The 25,353-nt window shown below is 48.6% G+C and overlaps 1 pseudogene; it reads left to right on the forward strand.

Annotated features, from left to right (window-relative positions):
- The first annotated feature begins 10,441 nt into the window (after nt 1–10,441).
- On the forward strand, nt 10,442–14,502 carry LOC142563976 (uncharacterized; annotated as a pseudogene).
- Nucleotides 14,503–25,353: the final 10,851 nt, after the last annotated feature.

The raw sequence follows: 25,353 nt of genomic DNA on the forward strand, positions 1-25,353 counted from the left end.
AAGCGACCGTTTTGGGCCAGTCGCTCTCTGCGCGATTTTTCAGTCGCGCGACCGTAGTCGCAAAACTGATAAACCAATCAGCGGCCCACCGGAAGTGATCTTTCATGTGTCTACATCCGGCCTCCTCTCGCGTCGCGGCAAATACAAAGTGCACGCCACCATGGAAGCTGCTGCGTATTCGCCGGAGTTGCTGATAGAGGCTGTTAAGCAGTACCCGTACCTGTACAACAAGCTGCACCCATCATTCAAAGACCGCAACAAGAAGGACGCCGCATGGACCGAGATCGGAAACATGTTCGGCATTTCCCGTAAGTACTTCAAGCGAAAGTGCAATTTGGTTTCGGGTGTGCATCATGTGAAATATGGAAGAGGCGCGTTGCGGGGCATTTTTCAATGCTAATGTATTTCCGCTTACGAAACGTCCGTGTGTGGTCAGATCGACGTAGTTCCCCGGGCGCAGAGCCTTACTAATCGGGAAAAGCAACGCTACAAAATCGCGGCCCAATGCTTGACTGTATGATCGCTTCCTGTTTATTTTGGGTACGCACGCACTTCCTGCCAGCTTTATGCTTATATCCTCTGTTACTTGCACGTCTTTAAGGAACTTAGCTTGAACGATGGAGCCTCGCGGGTGTGTTCACGAGTGAAGGACAGTGTGGTGGCAACGTGTGGTTAGCACTGGCCTTTCGTACGCCGTTATAAAAAATTTGCGAGTCTGCACGGCTAGACATATTTGAACGTTTTTTGCGATTTACGTAAGCGTTGCGAAAAAGATAAATATTGCGGCTAACACACTAGGAAGAAAAGGAGAGAAGAGGCTTCTTTATAGCATACTTTATTTCGTGTGGTCTCGTGTTGCTGTCAACGTATAATTGCTTATTTATTTTGCAGGAACATTTGCAGAGAAAAAATTTAAGAACTTAAAAGACATTTTCAAGAGGAAGCAGCAAGAGGTGCGCGACAAGCAGCGTAGTGGTGCAGGAGCGGTTGATGTCCCCACCATCAAATGGCCCCACTTCGAGGCCATGCTGGAATTAACCGAGGTGGCATCAGAACCTGTGGTGTAAGTTTATTTTGTTGTCGCAATGAAACAGTTTATTTCACGCCTGCAAATGCACAGGCAAAGGAAAGTTTCACAGGAGACATGCATGCTCAACATACATTCAAATGGTGTTTGCACTGGCAAGCAATGGACAATAAGAAAATTTCTGTAGCCTCAAATTAACTTAGTTATCGCAAACAAAGCATTATTTCCATATACTCATTACTATAGGTTGCACCTCTGTATAGTCGGAAGTTGAACTCTTAGCAATTTTCAAAGGAAAAATTAATCTGCAAGTCACACTGGAATGAGACTGTACTGTAATTTAGTTGGCATGATGGAACATGATTAGGTATGCGTGCTTGTATGCTAATCTCAAAATGCTGAGCTTAAGTTCACTAAATTTCTGTAAAAATTTTTAGGAGCTGCTAATTCTAGCAGCAAAGTTCAGCCAACACTCCTCACAGTGTGCAAAATGAATGCTTATTGGACTTCTTGGAGAACGCTATTGGAGAAAGATGCCATCGAAGGCATCTTTCTCTGTCACAGCTATACTAGTCAGAGCTACTTCAGCTGGCAGCATTGCTGAGTCACCGTCGTTGATGTCTCAATAACTTTTACAAGGTGTTGACTTCCCTGGCACTACTGCTGCGTCGTAGAGTGCTCAGGATGAAAACCCACCTATACTGGTTTCGTTATCGTGCATGGTTTTATGCTACATAAGCCTGGTCATTGCACAACACGCTCGGACGAAACCTTGCATAAAGAAACTTTTTATTGTCCAAAAAATACGGTGGCCCCTGAACAACTGCATGTCATGGCATGAAGATGTGCAAGACCTATAAATTTAATAAGCTGGATCATGCCACAATAATCAGGTTTGCGACGGTGAACTTCTTTCAGGGTACTGTGCAGCATGGAGGACACTCGATCAAGGTAACGTATAAATTGCAGCCTACATTTAAGATAGGCGTAAACTATGTAGTTTCTGCCCTGCAATGGGTGACCGTAACGTAAAGCTAACCGTAAGTGGAACCTTCACAACTTTACAAAATTGTACTTATCAGGGCAAAAAGTGCTAATTCACAACATTTTAAAACATAGCTTGTATGCTGGTACATCTCATACTATTTTTTTTCTTTACGATATCTCACAGGCTCTGAAGAGCATGGGCGAGAGGGACATATCAATATAAATACAGTACAGAAGTAATAAATCAGAGCAACGGTGCAATAGACGCAGCACAAGGCAAATACATAAAAGGAATATAAAGTTGACCGAAAAAGGGCATATAAATAACAATATGAAGATTGAGAAACGAAACAAAAGCAAGAATGACAAGGAATTATAACCAAGTACAAGTCAAAAAGTAGTAAAAATAGAACACTATTTAGAGCAACTGAAAGAGCAGTACAGCAGAAAACATTGACAATGTTGTTTTCTTAAGAGGTGAACAGAAATACACATCGCTTATTATACTACAGCATGTGCATAATGTGAGGTGAGTAGGCATGAATGACTGGCAGGCAGCTGACCACATGTAGCAAGGTCATATGTAAAAGGTTGCTTTTCTACTGTCATTGCAGCCGAGCAGAAGTAACAGATGGCAGCCAACCAGGGGTTTCCTCAGTCACCATGGAAGCAGACACGGAGACCTGCAGTTCTGCGTAAAGAAAATTTAACATACTGTTAACACAATCGTGTTGTGTGGATTACTGCCTGAAATGTAATTTCCATGTTAGCTGTCTGAATTCGCAGAAGTACTGAGAAAGGCACCAGGTTTTTCAGAGGTTGTGCTTAATGACGCAATGATGTTGAATCAGCTGTGCTGTAATAGTGGTTTCTTTTGCAGAGATTACAGCGAAGACATAGGAGAGGAGCCAGCGCAGATACCATCAGTGCTAATGTGAGCAAAGATCATAAAGTTCCAACAATCAGCAACGCTTAATAATTCTTGCATGACATCATTCTTCTTGTACAACATAACACGCTATGCTTCACTGCCTGCTGTGCTGTAATAGTGGTTGATTTTGCAGAGATGCTACAGAACAAACACCTGTGGAAAGAGTAGAGGCACCACCAGCAAAACGGTATGTGAGCAATGTTTTCAATTTTCTACGAATAAGAAACCCTTCGGAGTGGTTGCAAGAATGCATTTTTTTTTTACAACCTAACACATTACGCTTTACTGCCTGCAGCCCGAGGACATCAAAGAATCGCAAAGAAACTGAAGGTTCGAGGTGAGAGACGTGATGTTTACCGAACATAAATCTACAAACATTTTAGTTACCATTTTAGGCAACAAAGCTGCGCATGCCAACAAGTGCAAGAAATAGCATGTGCCTGGAGCATGAGTACTGGTGCATCCAAGATGACATACTTCTTCTACAGCCATGCAGGTCAGAGTGCAAGCCATGAGGCCGTTGCGCAAGCCTGTATGGAACATCTAGCGCAACTAAAGGAGCATAAAACCACAAACAAAAGGGATGACATTGCTTATTTTGCACTGAGAACTGATGCGCGCCTGCGGGCACTGCCAATTCATGTAGCGCAAGACCTGATGCACCTAATGGACTCAATGATATATCAGGCAGAAGTGGAAAATAGGAACACCAGCAATTGAAAGGAACATTTACCTTGGGTGCTGTTACACATTCTAGTCATAATCATCATCAACGTATTTTTAGTTTATTTTTTTGTATGTTCCTCATACTTTTCTTTACAGTATTGTGAAAACTTTCTTTTTTGAAACAGTGCCTTACAGTAACCTTTTTTAGTGATCTGTGGTGAGGTTTTTAGTTATATTATCACCCTGCAGTCTGAAATATTAAGGAATATTTTAAGCTGCTACTGCAACTGTTGCGACTTTTTTTGTACCAATTATTGCCTTGTATTCGAGGTGTCATTGTGATATTTCTGCACGTGTGCCTTTGTCAAACATAGACGAAAATGCAATACTTTTATGTGTCCAGGTAAGACATGTGATATTTTAATTTCAAGGATTAACTTCGTATGACACTCCCGTTGCTTGTTTCCCTGTGCATTTGTGATATTTCTTGCACAAGGAATTCCTATGTAAAGTGCGAGTGTTTGTTATGAATAAAGTTATTTGACAACGCACCTTGTGCAGTTCAAGTACTGGAGACCACTTTATCTTGCCAGGGAACTTGGCCGGCTGTGACGAAGTGGTGTGCCAGCTTGTCCCGAACTTCTTTTGCATACCTATAAACATAATATGCCAGGTTTAATTTGCCTACCTTTCAAAATTTCTAACAGCAAAGATATTTTGAAATACAAGTAACCGTCGTACCGAGCAGCGTGACACCCAGTAGACTGTGATGGCAGGAGGATACCACCGGCTGATTGCTCCTCCCTCCAGCTGCCAGGAGAAAGTCGCCCTTCCCAGTCCTCGCTGTCGGCAGAACCTGGCGGGCAGTACGCAGCAGAAGAGGCTGCCGACTCCTTCAACAAAAAATTGTGCAGCACTATGCAGGCTCCCACATATCTAATTATGTTGTCAGTCTTCGCTTTGAACGGTCGCCGCAGAATCCTCCACCGTTGTGCCAGGATCCCAAAGGCGTTTTCAATGACTCGCCTGGCCCTGCTCAAGCGGTAGTTGAACACTCGCCGCTTGTGCATCTCGCATGAGTCTTCATGCAGTGCTGCAAAAAAAAGCATTTATCAATGAAGTGAGGAAAAATGCACAATTAGTGTTTTAATAAAAATTCATCACTACAACACAGTAAAACTGCTGCAGTGCAGTATGGCATACCTTATGGCAAAAACGACATGCAACACAGAATATTCAGAGTGCATTGCACAGCACAGCGTCTCTCTTTTGCAATGCTAGGCCTGCCATTAATGCGCTTCTCTCTCTTTTTGGAAACCTTCTGTGCAAAAATGAGCACTAGTAACACCAAAAATAACATATGTAACCTCTCATAATGTGGCTTTGTTTTTTCGCTTTGAAGAAGATCTGAAATTAGCGAATGTAAGTGTGGTGGATTTCCCAGCTTTTTCGCACAATTTAGTTTCATCTCCATACCCTATGACAGAAATAAGTTTCTTTGTCAAGCAGCTAATAGCATAACAGACATAAACATATATTCAGTAATATGCTGTGCACCTACTCCGTCTTGGGTATGGCCGCATCATGTACTCCTTCAGCGGGAAGGCCTCATCGCCAACAAGGAAGTAAGGGAGAAGCCCCTCACTCCCAACATGTCTTGGCGGTGGCAGCCCTAGTGTCCCTCTGGCAATCTCTTTCTGCAGGGTGGACCTCGAAAAAATGCCGCCGTCACTCTCGCTGCCGCTGTGGCCAATTTCCACGTACAGGAACCTGCACAGAAACAGCGCGATCGCAAAAAACTGTTACATGTGATAAGTATGAAATAGAAAGTGACATGCAGAGGTAATTGTGATAAACACTCTGTCTGAAGTGCATCACATAGCCACTTAAAATGTGCAATTCAGTGTGTGCTCATGCACATGCATTTCTGCATATTTATTCATTTATGTATTTATTTATTTCACCATCTATGATGGATATTTTTTTACTGCTGCGTGATACTTCATGAGCATACAATTCTGTCATTACAATTTCCCTTTGAAGGTTTTCGCCGCATGTGCGGCGGCGGTTTTCTGTCCCGCAAGGTCTTAGCCGTACGGGTACGGTTCCGACCCTCTGTTAGAAATTTCGCGCCATAATGACCATGCGTGCTCACCGGGAGGTGCTGCCACTTCTTAGCACTTACAAGATGCGTTTGAAATTGGTGTTACCTTTTGGGGAGATAAACAAAACTGATTGCTAGCTTCAGCGCGTCGCTCAGACTGCGGCAACGCCCCTTTGGCGGTTTCGGTTTCGCCGCGTGATCGCAACGGAGGCGCGCGAAACTTTTTTTTTTTTTCTTTGTCGGCACCTCCGTGGTCGGCACTCTCTTGCAGGGCGGTGGAAGTTGATTTCTATCTTGATTGTCGCTGCTTTTAGCTTGTTTATCAGCGCCGTTCGCGAGGTGTTCTCGCTCTTTGCGGCAACGCTGTTTCGGTTCCGCCGCGTGATCGCAACGGAGGCGCGCGAAACGTGGTTTTTCTCTTTGTCGGCACGCTCTCGCAGAGGCGGCGGAAGTTGATTTCTATCTTGATTGGCACTGCTCTTAGCTTGTTTATCACCACCGCTCACGAGGTATCCTCGCTCTCTGCTGCATCGCGCTTACGCGAGAGGGTGCCTCAGACATTCTGCCCAAGGCAGCCGCACGCAGAGATGTCGTGTGCGCCAACACATCTCGCTTCAAGAGAACAGACACGCATTTTAGGCGTGCAGACTGCGATAAGCCGCTGTGCGTAGACCCGTGTTTCAAGGAGTACCACGCTCGGAAATACTATTGAACATTTGGCAGTTCTGAGTGATGCCGACACCAAAATACTGTTCCTAATTATTTTTTACTATTTATTCCCGACTTTACACATTTTGTACATTCAAGATCCGCAATAAAGTAATTTGAACACCTGGGAAAGTTTTTTTTCAAAATAATTGGACCCTCAAAAGGTTAAGGAGCTGGATGTTTACCATCTTGCCATGCCACTACCACTAACGTTGAATAAATATTGGGATGCAAGGACCCAGTCTCACCTGTATTGTGCATCGCAGACAGCAAGGAGCGATTTGCTGAAGGAACCCTTGTAGTTGTGGTTAAGGGTTCCGGAATTCGCGGGGCACTCGACGTTCACGTGTTTCCCGTCAATGGCCCCGACGCAGTGTGGCATGTTCCATCGCTCCTCAAACTCTGCGGATACCTGCAGCATAAGAGCCATTCCATGGCCATTTCATATCAAGCAAATAATGTTTGATGTGGTTTCTTTTATTAAATATGCCAAACAAGTAGTACAAACAAGCAATACGTTACAAATCATTCTTACGAAACACCTAGTGAAGTAAGTATCGCGTACCTTGAGCCATTCATCAGCGCCTTGCGGATGCTGAAGATAGAGTGGCTTCAAGACACTCCACAGAGCCTCGGACACCGATGACACAATGCCGCATATAGTCGACCTGGCCACCAGGAAGTTGTATGACATGTCCCGTTGTGTTTCTCCTGAAGCCAAGAACCTGTAAAGCCAATGAAATGTACTCTTTTATTAAGACATAAGAATGTACAGTCACCTTTTCTTCCGCCCTAATTCTATGAAAGCTTTGGAAACTTGGAATAACTGTACTGCGAATGTATTTTCTAGCACTATTTGTTGAGACATATATTCAAAGTGGTGCAAAGTAATGTTTCTTAAAAATAATAGCACATTACTGCCCAAATCCAGCTGTGCAAGGGGCTATTCAGAGGTTATTATGTACCTGATCACCAATCGCCAATACAGAACATTGCTATTTCTCGTGAAATCAATGCATGCTCCGTCATGCAAGCAACAACCTTGAGTGCCATAATTATCTCCCCCAGCCAAATGAAAAAAGAAATCCGATGTATAAAGTGTACTTAAATCGGTTAGTGTATATAAAAAAAGCGTCGGACTTGCTTTGACCTCACATAAATGTTCATGGCTCGTGTTGTGGCTTCTTTACATGCGAAGCATACGCACACGTGATTTATACTATTCTTGAGATGACATGCATTTTACCTGACGGTCATGGCTAGGCGATCATGAGCCGAGACTGCAGGCCGGTAGTTTGTGTTTTCCTTCGTGATGCTGGGGCGCAGCAATTCCAGCAACGTGTCAAATGTGCTGGGTGGCATTCGAAGGAAGCTAAACAGCAGCAAAAAAAAAAAGCACGCAAGTTATACCCCGATTCCCAGACACCGCAAACTTTACAACTTACTCTCGATAATACTCCTCGTCATGCGCGCGGAGTTCGGGCAGGAGGCGGCTTGCGTGACCGGCCACATCTCGGGAACGGAGGCACGGGCGCACCCACCAGCGTCGCTTTTTTTTCGGAGGCTTCCGCGCTGCCAGGGCTGACATCACGGCTGAGCACATCAGCACGCTAACGACGTCTTCCTCTTCGCTCGTGTCAAAATCCATGACTGATGGCAGCAGACGAGCGAAGAGCGCGCGAACTGAGGAGATGGTAGCAGACGAGCGAAGAGCGCGCGAACTGAGGAGCGCGCGCGAACTGCGTAGATCCCGAGAGTTCTCGCTGAGAACGATAATCTCCGGGACTGCGACTTGCGGGTCGCGCTCAGCCGGGCTTGCCGGTGTGAACATCAGTCGCCTTCGGTCGCTTTCTGGTCGCGAGTCGCAAATGGTCGCGCGACCACCTCAAGTCGCCGGTGTGAATGTGCCCAGAGTCGTCTGCTGTGGCTTGTTTACGACCACCGCCGGCATCTCCTAGACGCCTACAACGCCGCCTTCCGCGAGGGCTGCCTGCCGGACCCCTGGCGCTGTGCTGTCGTCGTTGCGGTACTGACGCGCGGCAAGCCTGCACGCGACCTCGCCTCCTACCGGCCTGTCTCGCTGACGTCGGTGCCGGGAAAAACCATGGAGACGATGGCGCTGTCGAGGCTGCAATGGATTGCGCGTGCCCGCGGCGCCCTTCCGCCTGAGCAGTGCGGCTTCCGTGCACACCGATCTACTGGCGACTGCATCGCTGTGATTGTCGGCACGCTGGAGCAGGCCAGGCGCGCGGGAGAAGCTGCCTTCCTCCTCCTCCTCCTCGACGTGCGCAGCGCTTTCGACTCGCTCCCACACGAGTCGATCATCTCAGCTGTTGAGGCTCTCGGCGTGGTCGGCAACCTACTTGCATACGTCAAGGCTTTCCACGCTGACAGGACATTCGCCGTTCGCGTGGGCCGCGCCACCAGCTCGCCACGACCAGTGACCACCGGCGTGCCTCAGGGCAGGGTGTTAAGCCCTTTTCAGTTCAACCTCACCCTCGCTCCCATCATTGAGTGCTTGCCGAAAGCTGGTCGCTTCCCTGTGCGTGCTGTTGTCAACGCGGACGGCGTCGCCCTCTACGTGCGGGGGCCGAGGACTGCCATTGCCGAGATGCGCCGCGAGCTGCAGGAGGCCCTCGATTCCGTCGCCGGCTTTCTACGTGCCAAAGAGTGTAATCTTCTTTTATGGTGTGGTTGTATGTAACTGATTGACTTTTGCTCTCGTTGTAAAAGGACAAGTAGCTGACGAGCGCCCCAAATATTGCTTAAAATAGTGTTGTTTCTACGCAGCTCTACAGACACGAGCGCCCTCGCTAACGCCGCCGACAACGAAAACGCTTGACACTTGCAGTCTGCATCAGGAAGACACCGGCGTCCAGCCTTGGGCAGAGTTGGAACTCAACAATAAAATAGCAGGCATGCATTCGGCAGCACTGCAGCTGTCGTCGACCAAGAGCGAGGCGTTCATGGTGCACCCTCACGCTGCCACACGCCGCCACACCGGCCGCGTGCTCGTCGACGGTGTCCCACTGAGTTGGCAGCCGACGGTGCGATACCTCGGACTTACCATTGACCACCGCCTCACTTGGCTTCCGCCTGTGCGGCGCCTGCGTGCTGAAACACTGCGTGTTGAGCGCGCGATACGCCGCCTCCTCGCGCGCGGGGACGGCAGCCCCCCCATCGTTCGCGGTCCGTATGTACAGTGCGCTGGCGCTCTCGCGGGTATTTTACGCGTTGCCACTGTGTAGTGTGCGCGATTCACAGTGGCGCAACATCGACGGTGATCACCGCAGAGTGCTACGCATGTGCCATGGCCTGCCGCGAGCATCACGAGTGGCGGAGACCCTTGCAGAAACCGGCGCGCGGCCTCCCTCATTGACGGCCGATCTCCGCGCGCTCGGCCACATCGAGCGCCTCTCCAGTGCCCCCGACGCAAGCCCTATCGTCTCACTACTGCGGCAGCTCCCCGCATCTCGCGTGGGCAAGATGCTCCAGCTGTTCGAGGCAATTGTGGCTGACCCGCCGGCTCCACCACCAGACGCCGCCGCCGAGTCTCGCCGTGCCCCTGGACGTGTGTCTCGAACTGCCAGGCGTCCGCTCCAAGCACCGCACGCCTCTCTGCGCCATCATGCAGGAGGCTGCAGCGAGGATAGAGGACGACCTGGCAGGGAGAGCGCACCTCTACACGGACGGCTCGGTACTCGAGGACGGCTCCGCGGCTGCTGCTTGCATCGCCCCGAGCCTCGCCATCGAAAGCCAGTGTCACCTGCCCTGCCGAGCCAACTCAACTCCCGCTGAGCTCGTGGGAATACACCTGACTGCGGACGTGCTCGAGCAAGCGCCACACATCGCTCGCGTGGCGATCCTCACCGACTCGAGGCCCGCGCTGCAGCAGCTGCTACTAGAGGATCGTGCCCCACTGCTCGCCCAGCGTGTTGCGTGCAGACTCCACGCTTTGCAGCAACGTGGACTGGATTTTCGCCTGCAATGGGTGCCCTCGCATGTTGGCGTCGCCGGGAATGAGGCCGTCGACAAGCTCGCACGACGCGCACACGATCACAACACGCCGATCACGAAGCGGGTCAGCTCGTCCGACACCGCGCCGCTCAGGATCCGCCGAGAGCTCACGCTCCGCCATCTTGACGGCCGGGTTGCGCGGGGCTTTAGCGCGGGGACGCCCGCCACGCCATCTCCCGGAGGCCGGCTTCACCAGGCGCGAGCGCGCCTTCCTCCTCGCCCTGCGGACCGGTTCCGTGTGGCCAACACCCTCTAGAGAACTTAAGGCCTTATGGCTGACCCTCTCCCCTTGAGCTACGTCACGCATAAGAGGCCAACATAGAAGTTCCGTGCAGCGCGCTGCGAAGCTACTAGGGGCGCACACGTGTTGAAAATGAAGCGCGGAAGATATACAATAGTTAACGCCGGTTATTCGGAGAAGAACGAGGCGACGACGGTGGCGACAACAATTCGATTAGTTCCAGGAAACCTGCCACTCCCTGAATAGCTTCAAGGTTAAACAAGTCCCGGCATGCTCAGCCATGCTACCGCATGCTTCCGAACGCACAATTTTTTTCTAGACGTGACCAGTGCATGCAGTCTCAACACTTGTGCTGTGCTTGTGATTGTGTGTACCGCAAGTCTTCGTTGCCCCGGAACGTGGAGTGCCTAGATATGCCTAATAAGTGCTGCGTGCTCAATTGCCGGAGCAATTACAAATCGGGGCAAGAAAATCACGTCTTCAAGTTTCCACAACATGAAGAAGCCCAGAGTGCCTGGATTAGGGCGATACCACGTGCAGACTTCATTGTATCACCGCACTCCAGGGTAAGATGTTCAGAGCTTCTTTAAATAGATACTTTTGAAAAATACGGGAAGGTAAATTGCTAAATTACAGAAAGTGCCTTTAAATCAGGAATGTTAAAATAAAATTTAGAACAACTTTGAACTTCTTTCTAGGTCTGTGAACTTCACTTCATTGAGGCCGACATCGTGCGGGAGGTCTCTCACCTCGACGACCTTACAGGGAACACCGTCACTGCACCACTCTCACGCCTGCGTCTTCGCCCAGGCGCAGTCCCATCAAAGTTTCCTCAATGCCCATCTTATCTTTCAAAGCCAATCACCTCGAGGGAGGATCCGGATTCCAAGCGCATGCGTCTTGAGGCTGCTTCTTTGAAGAAAGCGTGTGAAGGGTCTGCTGAAGCATTCCGCAAGGAGACGGAAGCGGATAAGATTCTAAACCTAGAAGACCTGATGCAATTCATAACAAGCAAAAAGTCTACGTTCTGGCAGGCTATTGAACGGAAGGAAGGACTAATCTTACTGCACATCACTGAAGATGACGCTCCGTGTATCAAATATTCAATTGCAGTAAAAGCCGACCTCGGCATGACAGTTTACTTCGCAAGGACGCCGATAACGAAAGCGGGCATCGATTCCCCCGTTCCAACTGTAGCAAACAGCAAGAAAGCGGTGATGGATCTGCTCGAGAGCATTGAGAATAGCAGTGCCTACTTCGCTCAAAGTCCTGAATCCTGTAATGAAGATATATGCAAGCAGATTCTTCTGCTGCTTGAAAAGTTGTCTTTCTCGCCCACAGATGGCAGTTCCAATGTCATACAGTTTCTTAGCGAGCAGTTAAAGCTACTCTCCATGAAGAAAGTTCGGAGGCGCTACTCAGCCGACTTCATGATATTTTGCTGTCTACTATTCACAGTATCACCTCATGCATACAAATATATACGCGGATCCGGACGCATGGCTCTCCCGCACCCAGTGACCATTCGTTCAATATGCTCATCGTACGGCATGAATCCTCAAATCGAACATCAAAGTGAATCATTCCTCCGGTACATGGCGGGAAGAATCACCGATTTGAATGATCGCCAACGTTTTGTGACTCTGATGGTGGATGAAATTCACATCAAGCCTTATTTCGACTACAAGGGAGGCAATATTACCGGTGCTGCTCTGAACAGCTCAGCTGCAGCAACCAGCGCACTTGTCTTTATGGTGCAGAGCATCTTGTGCCAATTTAAGGAAGTCGCTCACATCGTCCCTGTGCAAAGAGCCGACGCAGAAGATCTGCACAAATTGCTGAGGAAAGTAATATGCGGACTGGAAGAGATTGGGTACAGGGTAGTTTGTGTCGTAAGTGACAACAATGCTATCAACACGAAGGCTATGTCTCACTTCTCGTCACCTCCTTCTAAACAAATTGTTTACGCTCACCCATCGAACCCCAAAAGACCACTCTTTTTTGTAATAGACCCGGTACACATACTCAAGTGTACGCAATAACTGGCTGAACCAGAAAAGCGACCAAAAGTGCTTCTACTTTCCCGAGTTGAAACCAGACTTCACTGGAAAACAGCAAATGCTCTCTGCATCATTCGCTACAATCAGAAACCTCTACAACTTGGAGTCCGAGAGGCTGTTAAGCTATGGCTACAGCCTGTCAAGAAAGGCTCTCTGTCCATCGAACATTGAAAGACAGAACGTGAAGTTGGCATTGCAGATCTTCAATGACTACCTTCCTCAGGCCCTTCGAGCCCTTGGGACGAAGCACAACCTTCTGTTTTTTGAGGGTATTGCCACTTTCATTGAGATAGCGGTAAAATGGTGGAAGATTGTGAACGTGAAAACCCCTTGGAGAGGAAAAAGGCTACTGGACAAGTTCCAGGAACCAGTGCTTCCTAACGAAAATGATATCAAGATTGATTTCCTGCGCAATCTTTTGGCCTGGTTGGAAGAGTGGAAAAGCAAAAATTTGGACAGCGGTACGTTAACAAGAGAGACCCATGCCGCTATCGACCACACAACATATGCTTTAGTGGAATTCACAAAGTACTGTTTCGAAGAGCTCAAGTTCTCGTACGTCCTTTTAGGGAAGATCCAGACCGACAGTCTGGAGGAGCGCTTCGAGAAGTACAGGATGCTAGCTGGATCCCAGTATCATGTGTCGATAAGGCAAGTGTACGAATGTGAGAACAAGCTAAGGCTGCAAAGCACTCTACCAGCCACCAGTAAGGATGAGCGATGGGATGAATTTCAGACACACACAGACCACCCACGCCCTAGCCTAAATGTGGTAGTAACGAAGGATGCACTGTCTGAAATTAAAGACATCGTCCCGGTACTGGTCTACGTGGCGGGCTATGCCGTGTACGCTTCATTGAAAAAGCTCAACTGTTCGAAATGCAGGGACGCACTGACAGAGAAAAGGTTGACATCGGTCTCAGAGTCGGATGGACGGTACGAACTCGTGAAACAACTTGACAGGGGAGGACTTGCCTATCCAGCTATATTTGCCGTCAACGCTGTCGCACACAACTACGTGGTTGTTAAGCAACCATCAGCGAAAGAGGAATTTATTAATCTGCCGAACCAACGTCGTTTAGTGACTGACCTCACGCTTGAACTGCTCGTCAATGATGATTCCTCAGAGTTCGACTCTTGCGAGGATGGACATAAATGTGAATTTGTGTTAAGGCACCTTTTGTGGTGTAGCACGAATATTTTATTGAGGAATTACTGCTGCAAGATGAACGACAAAATATTGGATGCCAATGCAAAGGCAAGGAAGAGGAAAACTAAAACTCTGCGCAATAAGGCAGCTGTTTCCTTGTAAATAGCTGCACGAATGTTTTATATCCCATTTCTAAACTCATTTGAATTGTAAATTAGTGGACTGCGGTAATTAAGTGCGTCGAAAGCGAAATTATTCGTTTGACCATAATCTAGATTGTAATAAATACATGTGTCCCCAATAAAATTGTTCATACGCACTTGTGAAGCTAATCGAGTGCATTACATTCGTCATTGCCGTGCCGTAAAAACCACAAATACAAAATACGGAAGGAGAGGTTTTTATGGATTCAATTTACTTGAAGTAATAGGTATGAAGTATGGGGTATAATAAAAATAATAATTCACAAAAAACGTACATTACAAAGACGACAAAGCGCGATGCTATAAAAGCTTCTGGCATCAATACATGCACAAGCTTTACAATGCTGTTTTGTATCTGTGCCTCTAAATAAATGCTTTGTAAGGTGCCTGCTGCTAATTCCGCAGTTTCGACTGAAGAAAATGTGTGGAGTGGTCAATAAAAGCATATAGCTGCTAGGTGAACCAAGCCGCGATCCCTTCACTGAACCCGTATCCCCGAGCGTGCCGATGGCCTCTTGATGATGTGTGTGGTTTAGTGGCGCAAGGGCCAGATATGGCCAAAGAGCGCCATGTCCGTGTTAATTTGTTTGCAGTGAAATCATGGGTACTATGAAGTTGGTGTGCCGTGGCTGTAGAAGGGCCTTAAAAATGGTAGCGCTAAAGTGCGTAAAATCTGTATAATAAGATTATGGCGATGACTTATGAAGTGTACTATGAACAATAAGACAATTAAAAATAATGATATGATGTCTAAAGATATATCAGGTTATATAAGATATGCTAGAGCACTAATGCCTCCTTAGAGCCCTTGAAACACAAGGGCCTAGAGGCATGTGCTATTCAGAACAATTATCGCAGCGGCATCCTCTGGAGCGAGGATGCTCTACGAATTTAATGGGCTTATGACGTGTAGAACTACATCTTTTAAGAAGTCGAGGACTGCCTTGGTATTAAAAAGCGGTTCCTTACCAAGAAACATTGCTGGGTGAAGAGGTATGCAATGACGATATGCAAGAGGAAAATGCTTCTTTCTTTCAGGTTCGGCTTCGCGACACTCCAAGAGGACATGGAGTACGGTCAGCCTCTCACCACATCGACCACAGGTTGGCGGTTCGTTTCCAGTAAGAAGAAAATTGTGTGTACCAAATGTGTGCCCTATTCTGAGGCGGCAGAATAGGACATCTGTTCGCCGTGATTTTGATGGGAAGGGCCAAAAACCTAGCTGTGGCTTTATAACGTGCAGTTTATTGTTTATTTCTGCGTTCCACATGCGTTGCCAGTATTGTCGCAGTTTCTTACGCAAGAAAGGCTTGAGATCTGTGAACGGGAGAGCAACTGCAGAAGAAGTGTTTAGTGATGTGGCCATTTTATCAGCCAGTACATTGCCCTCGATACCTCTATGGCCAGGTACCCAGCATATTATGATGTTCTGGTTAGATGAGTACGCTTTACACAATACCGAATACAGTTCATTGAATACGGGATTTTTATGTTTGCTGAGTGACATTAAGGCCTTCACGACGCTGAGAGTCTGTATAGATCGCTGCTTTTGGAAGTTTCGATTTTCTTATGTGCTTTACAGCAGAGAGTAGTGCGTAGGCCTCGGCCGTAAAGATACTTGTTTCCGGATGCAGTACATCGGATTCCGAAAACGATGGGCCGACGGCTGCATAGGATACCCCGGCATTTGACTTCGAAGCGTCTGTGTAGAACTCTGCGCAGGAGTGCTTGTGCTGGAGTTCTAGGAAATGCATTCGGATTTCAGCCTCAGGAGCGTGCTTTGTAACTTTTATAAAGGATATGTCACATTGTATCACCTGCCACTCCCAAGGAGGTAAGAGCTTGGTTAAGTGCATTAAGCGATGCTCGAGGAGCGGGACATGCATTTCATCACTAAGCTGCTTCACACGCAGCGAGAAAGGCTGTCTTATGGAGGGACGATTGCTGAAAAGTGTAGCGCACGTCATATCGGTAACGTTATGAAAACATGGATGTTCAGGATTGTAGCGTACTTTAAGGAAATATGTAAAGCTAATGTATGATCTCTGTAGGTGGAGAGACCATTCATTTGATTCCACATATAGACTTTGTATGGGACTCGTTCTGAAAGCGCCAGTGGCCAGTCGGATTCCCAGATGGTGGACTGGGTCTAACATCTTTAGCGCGCTCGGGGCGGCAGAGTTATACACAACGGCACCATAATCCAATCGAGACCGAATTAGGCTCTTGTATAGGTTCATTAAACACTTCCTATCACTACCCCATGTAGTCTGGGATAGAAGTTTCATTAAGTTCATTGTTTTCAGACACTTTTCTTTAAGATGTTTAATGTGTGGAACGAAAGTAAGTTTATTGTCGAGTATAACACCTAGAAATTTGTGCTCTTTCTTTACAGGTATCTGATGTCCACACATTTCCAAGCAAGGATCCGGGACCAGGCCTCTCTTCCTTGTGAACAGCACACAAGAACTCTTTTGGGGATTGATTTTAAAACCATTTTTCTCTGCCCACCCTGACACCTTGTTCAAACCATGCTGTACCTGTCTCTCGCATACTGCGAGATTACAGGATTTGAAGCCTATTTGAATGTCGTCCACATAGACGGAATACAAGATGGCCGGTGGTAAGGAAGCACGAAGCGTTGTCATCTTAACAATAAAAAGTGTGCAACAGAGCACGCCTCCCTGGGGTACACCAGTTTCCTGTGTAAAAGCACGTGACAGCACATTGCCGACTTTCACCCGGAAGGTACGATTGGACAAGTAGCTTTTTATTACGTTGAGCATATTACCATGAATGCCCATTTCCGATAAGTCTCACAAGATCCCGTATCGCCACGTTGTGTCATACGCCTTTTCCATATCGAGAAATATCGAGAGGAAGAACTGTTTATGTATAAATGCGTCCCGGATATTTCCTTCAATACGTACAAGATGGTCGGTTGTGGAGCGCGCTTCTCGGAAGCCACACTGATAGGGATCAAGCATTTTGTTCTCTTCAAGGAAATGGATCAGTCGCCGATTTATCATTTTTTCAAATACCTTACAGATACAACTTGTGAGGGCTATCGGGCGGTAGCTTGCCACTGAAGAAGGATCTTTGCCTTGTTTTAAAACAGGGACCACAATGGCTTCTTTCCATGCGGTCGGAAGGTATCCTGCGTCCCAGATAGTGTTGAAAAGTGTAAGTAGTGTCACTTGCGTGTCGTTGTGTAAGTTTTTTAACATTTCGTACATCATTCTATCAGATCCTGGTGCTGAGCTCTTGCATACGCTCAAGGCAGCTCTCAATTCGGCAATACTGAAAGGACGGTTGTAAGGCTCATTCTGTCGACTTTTTCTTGTTAATGCCTTACGTTCTTCTATTTGTTTATATCTGAGAAAAGATTGCGAATAATTGTTTGAACTTGATATGCTCTGAAAGTGCTCCGCAAGTGAGTCTGCCTGATCTTGCAGTGTATCGCCCTGTGTATTTACCAGAGGGAGTGAATACGTTTGTCGCCCTCTAACTCTATTTACCCTGTTCCAGACTTTGGCCTCGTCTGTAAACGAGTTAATGCTGGATAAATACTTCTGCCAGCTTTCTCTTCTGGCCTGTCGGCGGGTTCTCCTGCCTTGGGATTTTGCTTGCTTAAAGTTGACTAGATTCTCTGCAGTGGGAGAAGCGCGTAGCAACCCCCAGGCTTTGTTTTGTTTCTTACGAGCGATCCTACAATCTTCGTTCCACCACGGAACCCGCCGTTTACATGCCAAGCCATTTACTTCTGATATGCATTTAGATGCAATATCTATGATGAAGGCTGTGAGATACTGCACAGCGGCATCAATTCCTAAGGAAGACATGTCATTCCATGAGATACTAGTTAAGTTTCGGAACTTCTCCCAGTCGGCTGTATCGATCTTCCACCTAGGAGCCTGCGGTAGACATTCTTTTTCTTTATGTGTTTTTAGCAGTATGGGGAAGTGGTCGCTCCCGTAAGGATTGTTGGTAACTTCCCATTCGAGTTCAGGCAGTATACAAGGAGAAACTAGGCTGAGGTCAATTGAAGAAAATGTTCTGTTTGTGAGAGAATAATATGTGGGTGTCTTCTTATTCAGCAGACACGCACCGGACGAAAAAAGAAACTGTTCAACGAGACGACCACGCGCATCGATACGAGAGTCTCCCCACAGGCTGCTGTGCGCATTGAGATCGCCAAGAACAACATAGGGTTCTGGTAATTGATCTATCAAGGACTGAAATTCATGTTTGTTTAGTTGGTAATGCGGGGGTATGTAAAGCGAGCAAATGGTGATGAGTTTGTTTAGTAGGACAGCTCGAACCGCCACTGCTTCAAGGGGCGTTTGTAGCTGTAAAGGTTGACACGCTATACTTCTGTGAGTGACTATGGCAACACCGCCCGATGATGCTACGGCATCATCGCGATCTTTGCGAAAAGTTAGATACTGTCGAAGAAAGTTTGTGTGTTTGTTTTTTAAGTGTGTTTCCTGTAAACACAGCACTTTTGGATTGTGTTTTTGTATAAGTTCCTGCACATCATCAAGGTTTCTGAGAAGACCTCTGACATTCCATTGTATGATTTGTGTATCCATATTTAAAGAAAAATTGGTGCTGTGTTTACGGAAACGGAGGTGATGCCTTAGGTTACAGAGCTCTTTCGAGGCCCTGTAACGGGAGTTCTACCCTTTCTGGAGCGTTCGAGGGAGCCTCGCCGCTCCTTAGGCGCTTGGCGCGCCGTGAGGACAGGTGTAGTGTCCATTGCCTCTTGTGAGGCGCCGGACACATGCTCTTGCGAGCGAGAAGTTACCAGGGAATTTCCCGCCTTGGGGGGCAAGACCCCTGCGCCCACCAGCCCGGAGATCGATGGGGCACCCTGCGGGATTTGGCTGCGCCGGCTGTTGCCAGCGCTGGAAGGGGCCGGGGAAGTTGGGGCAGCCTCGGCTGCGCCCACCTTCGGGGTTGATTGTCCCCTCTGCTGTGTTGACGGAGCAGCGCTAGCTGCAACCGTCGCGGGGGCAGATGGCGTAACTGCCGACTCACTGTGTGTGGGTCGGACAGCCACCGGAGGCCGTTGTGACGCTGCCCCCTTACGCGCCACATCGGCAAAGCTGCTCTTAGACAGGTATGACACCCGCCTACGTGCCTCCTTGAAAGATATGTTTTCTTTGACTTTGATTGTCACAATTTCCTTTTCTCTTTTCCAGGACGGGCAGGACCGCGAGTATGCGGCATGCTCGCCATCACAGTTTACACAATGTGGAGTGTTCTGGCATGTTTCGGAGGAATGTTCATTGTCACTGCACTTAGCACATGTCAGCCGGCCTCGACAGTTCTGTGAACTGTGGCCGAACCTTTGGCACTTAAAGCATCTAAGAGGATTGGACACGTATGGCCTAACACGAAGTTTGACATAACCGGCCTCGATGGACTCGGGGAGGACACTTGAACCGAAAGTGAGTATCAGGTGCTTAGTCTTGATCTCTTTTCCATCACGCCTCATCTTAATTCGCTTAACATTTATGACATTCTGTTCGCTAAAGCCCTCCAAGAGTTCAGCTTCAGTGAGCTCTAGCATGTCATCGTCCGAGACAACGCCGCGGGTGGTGTTCATCGTACGGTGCGGAGTTACTGTTATTTGGGTCTCCCCAAATGAGACAAGTTTCGGCAGTTTCTCATACTGTTTCTTATCGTGGAGCTCCAAGAGAAGATCACCACTTGTCATTCTCGACGCCTTATATCCTGTTCCAAAAACTTCAGTTAAAGACTTCGAAACAAGGAACGGTGAAATGTTACGCACTAGTTTGTCTGGGTTTTCTGAGTGTATCACATCATATTTAGGAAAGTTCTGGACTTGTCGTCCGAAAAACTGAAAGAGATCTTCGGTGCGCCCTCGTTTGTGAGGGCGATCAGGGAGTTTAGGAAAAGCGTTTTCCATGAGTACAGTAGGGTTTTCGGCCGCGATGCCGACCACCCACCATGGAGCCCAACAGGGGGACGTGACAGGAGTTCCTGCTAGAGAAACCCTGCCAACGCCAGCCGTACATCGCTGCTATAACCAAATACAGCATAGCCAAGGCTGGCCAGCTACACAAGGTTAACCCTTGCCGCCGGGAAACTAGGAAGTGAGTAGAAGAGATGAGAAGACAGGAAAGATGAAAAAGGCGAGACAGAAAGACGAAGATTGGAGAGGAGGACAGGAAAAGGCGACTGCCGATTTCCCCCGGGTGGGTCAGTCCGGGGGTGCCGTCTACGTGAAGCAGAGGCCAAAGAGGCGTGTTGCCTCCGCCGGGGGGCCTTGAAGGTCCGAAGACCCGGCATCGGCTCAACACCCCAGGATCCCCCTTTCCCCGGACACGGCTAGGCCGCGCACGGCTACGCGCGGGAGGGTCCAACCCCCGTGTGCTCGGGTACGTGGTGTCGCAACACACCAAACGCCTGCTGACGCAGACGCCCCTGCGGGGTGCCGATGGCCTCTTGCCCGTGACGTCACTCGCCGAGCACTCCGGCCTTCTAGTCTAGGAGGTGTTGGTGTGGCCCGCCGAGAGGAGGCATCGCTTGCAACGAGCGCCCACTTCCCTTTGCCAGGACTGCGGCGCGACCGAAACATTGCAACACTTGATATGTGAGTGCCCTGCTTTCCCGCCAGCGCGATCGGCTCTTGCGCAAGTGTACCGTGCGCGGAACTTACCATGTGCTACACTGGATGACCTGCTGCATCCCTCGGGCTGCATTTCGCAACACAGGCGCCTTTTCCGTGCGCTCTTGGCCTTCGCCGAGGACGCGGCGCTTCAAAGCCGCCTGTAAACATGCCCCACCCACGGCCTTGCCGCTGCGGCTGTCGCCGCCGCGCTTTTATTTTGCTTTTGTTGCTTTATTTGCTTTATTTTGCTTTTGCTTTTATTTTGCGCCAGATTTTGCTTGCTGAACGAAGGAGCAAAACCCATCCCTTGGGGAATCAGTCTCCTGAAGCATTGAAGTTCCTTCATGATCGAACAGGGGACTGCCAATAGGCGTTGCGTTCTCTTCCACCACGATGCTTTCTACCAACACTGGATCATTTTCCAAAGGTGCCAAAGATTCTTCACTTTCCTGTGATTGGTGCGTCCGTTGGAGGCTTGTGCCTTGCTCCTCAAGCACATTTCTGTGCTGACGGTACAAGTGCGAACGGTATGACGAAAAGTTGGTGTAGGTGTTGGCACAACCATCAATGCCACAAAATATTCGAAAATTTGGCTCCCCACTATGTGCCACACCTATGTGTGTGACCACTTTTGTAAACTGAAATGAAAAATATGGGCACCTTGGACAGTACTTAGCTTCCATTACTACATGTGTTATGTCAAAAAATTACCGACGATTACGTTACTTCCTAATGCGAAATTTGAGCGCAGCAAATAAGCTGTTTCACCTTTTCGATAGATTGAGGCAAAGAAATCGAGCAACACATGTATGCGCTATCACAGAATTTTTTTTTATTTTTCACACGTATTCCTTTAACAAAGACTCCACTAGGTAAGCTTCTGCTTCTGCGGCACGCACCTCTGGATTCTGACGGCGACGGCGCTGGGCCTCTGCTCTGGCAGCTCGTTTAGCAGCAGCAGCAGCAGACGGAGGACTTCCATCGGTCGTCTCGCTCATGGCTCAGAAAGAACTGGCAGATAATTTCGCAGTGGCGAACGGCAGCGGCAATTTCGGCTCGGGCGGTGCACATATACAGATCCGCCGCCACCGATCTGGCTCTCTGATTGCCACCGCACAGGGCGAACGGCAGCGGCAATTTCGGCTTGGGCGGTGCACATATACAGATCCGCCGCCACCGATCTGGCTCTCTGATTGCCACCGCACAGGGGTTGCACTGGAGGAGGAGCGAAGAAAGGAATTAAGTTCGAGCCGGCGCTTTGACAACCGGAGACTCGCAGGAAGAGGGGGGAGGGGGGCGGCGTGTACACCCAGCGGCAAACGATGGCGGCAGAAGCGCGCGCAGCAAGCGGACAACACGATAAAGGGAGGAGGGAAGAGATAGCAGCGACTGACTGATGCCGCTGACGCCGATAGTGAGTCAACCCCAGCTGCGGAGTTGGTTTCAGGGACAACGCCGCCGATGCCGACACAAACAATATGATACCCTCGCTTCCGCAGCGCTAAGAACCAGGTCTAGCCGTGGGAAGGTGGTCACGTATTCGTCGACGTGCCGGGGCCTACGTGAAATAACCGGCGCGTCGGCAACTGAAGAGCACCCTATCCGCCACACAAGAACAGGGGGGGGGGACCCTTTCCTCCTCTTTCTGCATGGCGGCGACGGTGTTCTATGCAGTCACGTTATCTTGACTCTCTAGCGGCGTCAGCGGCATCAGTCGGTCGCTGCTAGCGCTTGGGGGATGAAAGGGGGGCGGAGCTGGTTACGAGGCCGACGACAACGCCGACGACGACGCGAAACCCAGGAACGGACGCCAAAAAGCTGCGCTCTAAAATATATTCCTGCCACTAACACGCAAGCATATGCCCAGGAGAGCAGTCTGTGAACTGAGGGCCATGCATTATGTGCATATATAGTGCAGTTATGCATTTTGTGGCGGCCAGAAAGAGAAAAGTTGATGGTGCAAATTGCGCACGTGCCCACACACACGATGTCCGCACGCGCGTCCTCACAGACACGCACACGAATTCTTCGGCGAAGTCTTATGCACATAAACATGCGCTAAGACGGCAAGAAGAGAATGGTTTACACCGAGCGTCGTTTTCCTGTGCTTTGCGGCCCACGACTACAGCTGCAGCCAAGTGCAGGCATGAACAGGGGAAGTAGAAGAAATAGCGGAAATAACTTTATTTCATTCGATCATCGCGCAGTTGGCGCAAGCAGATAAACAAAGCGAAACTAACTAGCCGCGTGTAAAACTTTATTATACGCACCATTATACGCTTGAAAATATTTCTAAAAATATGAAATATTGAACACATGGTTTTTTTGTAGTTTATGGTGCTGCGATACAACAAAAAACGTGAAAAATTTGTGCATCACAGACGTTCATATATACTGTGGCGCCCCGGTTCCGTGGTGAGCCAACTCCGCAGGCCCGGGGCCGCCTGGGATAGCCCGCCTAAAGTTCTACATTGCACTCACGGTACGCACGTTGGGTTACCGTCCTCCAAGCTTCTTTGTGTTCGCGCTTTTGGCGCATATGTTCTTCAAACATGGCCTCAAAATGCCTTGTTGAGTTCCGAGAAAAGAAGATCGTCGTTCATTTCGACGGGTCATTGACACGGCAAGAGCTCATCGGAAACCTGCAGGCATCCAGCGTCCTGGCGAATGTCGATACAGCGCAGCTAAAGCTCACGGTACGTATACGCAGTGCGATTGATCATAGATCATACATTATATTTTTCTCATTGTGGTAAGAATTCTTCATAGTATCTTCTCGCGCAGTGTACTTAATTATTGACGAGCACAGGAACAAAGAAAAAAGACTACGAACGGTTTGCGCACCATCCATTGTCATCGTCTTTGTTCCCGTCCTCGTCATAAGTACACAGCGCAAGAAGAAACTATAAACAACCAGCAACTAGCCCAATTCATCGCTCTTTCAACGCATTCTTGCGCTTGGTCTGGTAGGAGCGCCGTGTTGAGTTTGTGTGCGTGCAATGTCGCGGTCATAATCGAAAAAGCGTCATATCTTCAAAATGCATGCATGTATGTAACCGCGCTCCAGCCTGTAACCTTCATTGAAGCAGATTCCAGTGAAATTTGTTGCAGTGTGAAGAAAAAAGAGAGTCCTGTAGTGGCCATAAACGGAACTTGAACCATAATGTAGTGCTGAAGTACTTTATTAAGGCCTTGCAAAGGTTGGTTCTGTGATTGCCTAAAGAACGGTTACTTGCGTTTTCTTACGACGTCGCTGCGGTAAAGCTATTGGACAACAGTGCTATATACCAGTTTAGCCTTTAGTGCTACTTAAAGCTATTTCATTTTTTTAAAGTCTGTCAATTGTTTCCCGACGAGAACACTATACTTATAAAGGCGTTCATGGTTTCATTTGAATTTCGCGCTGCAGTTGCAACACTGAATGTCAATATTTCTCGTAACCCTTAAATTTCAGTTCTTGTTTGGAGTGATATTTTTTTTATTTATAAGGCCATTTTGCACGTGATAGTGGCCTATGGTTATCACGGTGCAAGGTGACTATGCAAGTGCAGGGATGCCTGGATGCGTACGAGACGTTCATTTGAGGGATCGCCAGCTGTTTTTGCGCAGGCGCGAGTACGAGCGGACGCGAGTCTGGGGGCTTTTGCTCCTTGAATTGCTTGATTATACGACCCTGCTTAGGCACTACGGAGGAGGTTTTTATGTAGGCGTTTGTCCCTAGGCGTGCCGGCGTTGCGGAGTGCGGTCGTTTGTTTACGCTCGGACGCGGGCACTGACGGCCGATTTGGCGACCGCTGTGTCGGACAGAATGTCCGGCACCTGCGGCACTCGTGCTAACTCAATCGTAGCGGATCATAGCTTTCTCGCGCCTTACGGCAATGTACCTTGTAAATTTACATCACTGATGTTTCTGTGGGAGCAGTAGCGACAGTAGTAGAGCCCGGACCGCATATATTAAAAATCTAGAAGGCAGAGCGCCTTAGCAATCGTGGTTGAACGCAAGTGGGTGAAAGGCCGCCGGTGACGATGACTGACTCGACACCAGCGGCGCAGGCGCGAGAAAGTCTGTCCGACGTACCTTCAGAAGTGAAGTTCTGACTGATGTTGCCGAAGTCGCGGGGTGCGGTAGTGCTGAACTTAGCGTCACAAGTTGGCGGCTGGACGTAATTATATTTACTCAGTCGTGCTTTTTACTAATTGTAACAACGTGTCATTATTTCGCATTATTGGCGGCGCCTTCCGCACACCAAAGCGGCAATGGGGACACCAAAGCTAGAACCCGGACTGGACCGTGGGTAGGGGCTCGCAGAGGCCCCAACCCACGGGTCGTCCTGCTTACAGCTTTGATACCCTCGCTACCCCTTGGGTGCCTTAGCTTAATATCCTGCGCCGCCTGCGTTATTGTAACCTCATGTGCTCTCCTAAGGCATCCATTTGCCAATTACATTTGCTGTCCTGGAGCAGTGCTTGTAAAATATCCAATCTATCCCTTTCTATAGATGAAGCGCCAATAGTGACGGCACACAGGAAGGAATACAGACAGGACAAGGCACTACTTGGAACTGTTTATTGAAGTCAAAGGTGGCTGTATATATAGCCATGAGAAGAGGGGAACGAAA

Source organism: Dermacentor variabilis, chromosome 11 (genome assembly GCF_050947875.1).
Source record: "Dermacentor variabilis isolate Ectoservices chromosome 11, ASM5094787v1, whole genome shotgun sequence".
Taxonomy (NCBI): domain Eukaryota; kingdom Metazoa; phylum Arthropoda; class Arachnida; order Ixodida; family Ixodidae; genus Dermacentor; species Dermacentor variabilis.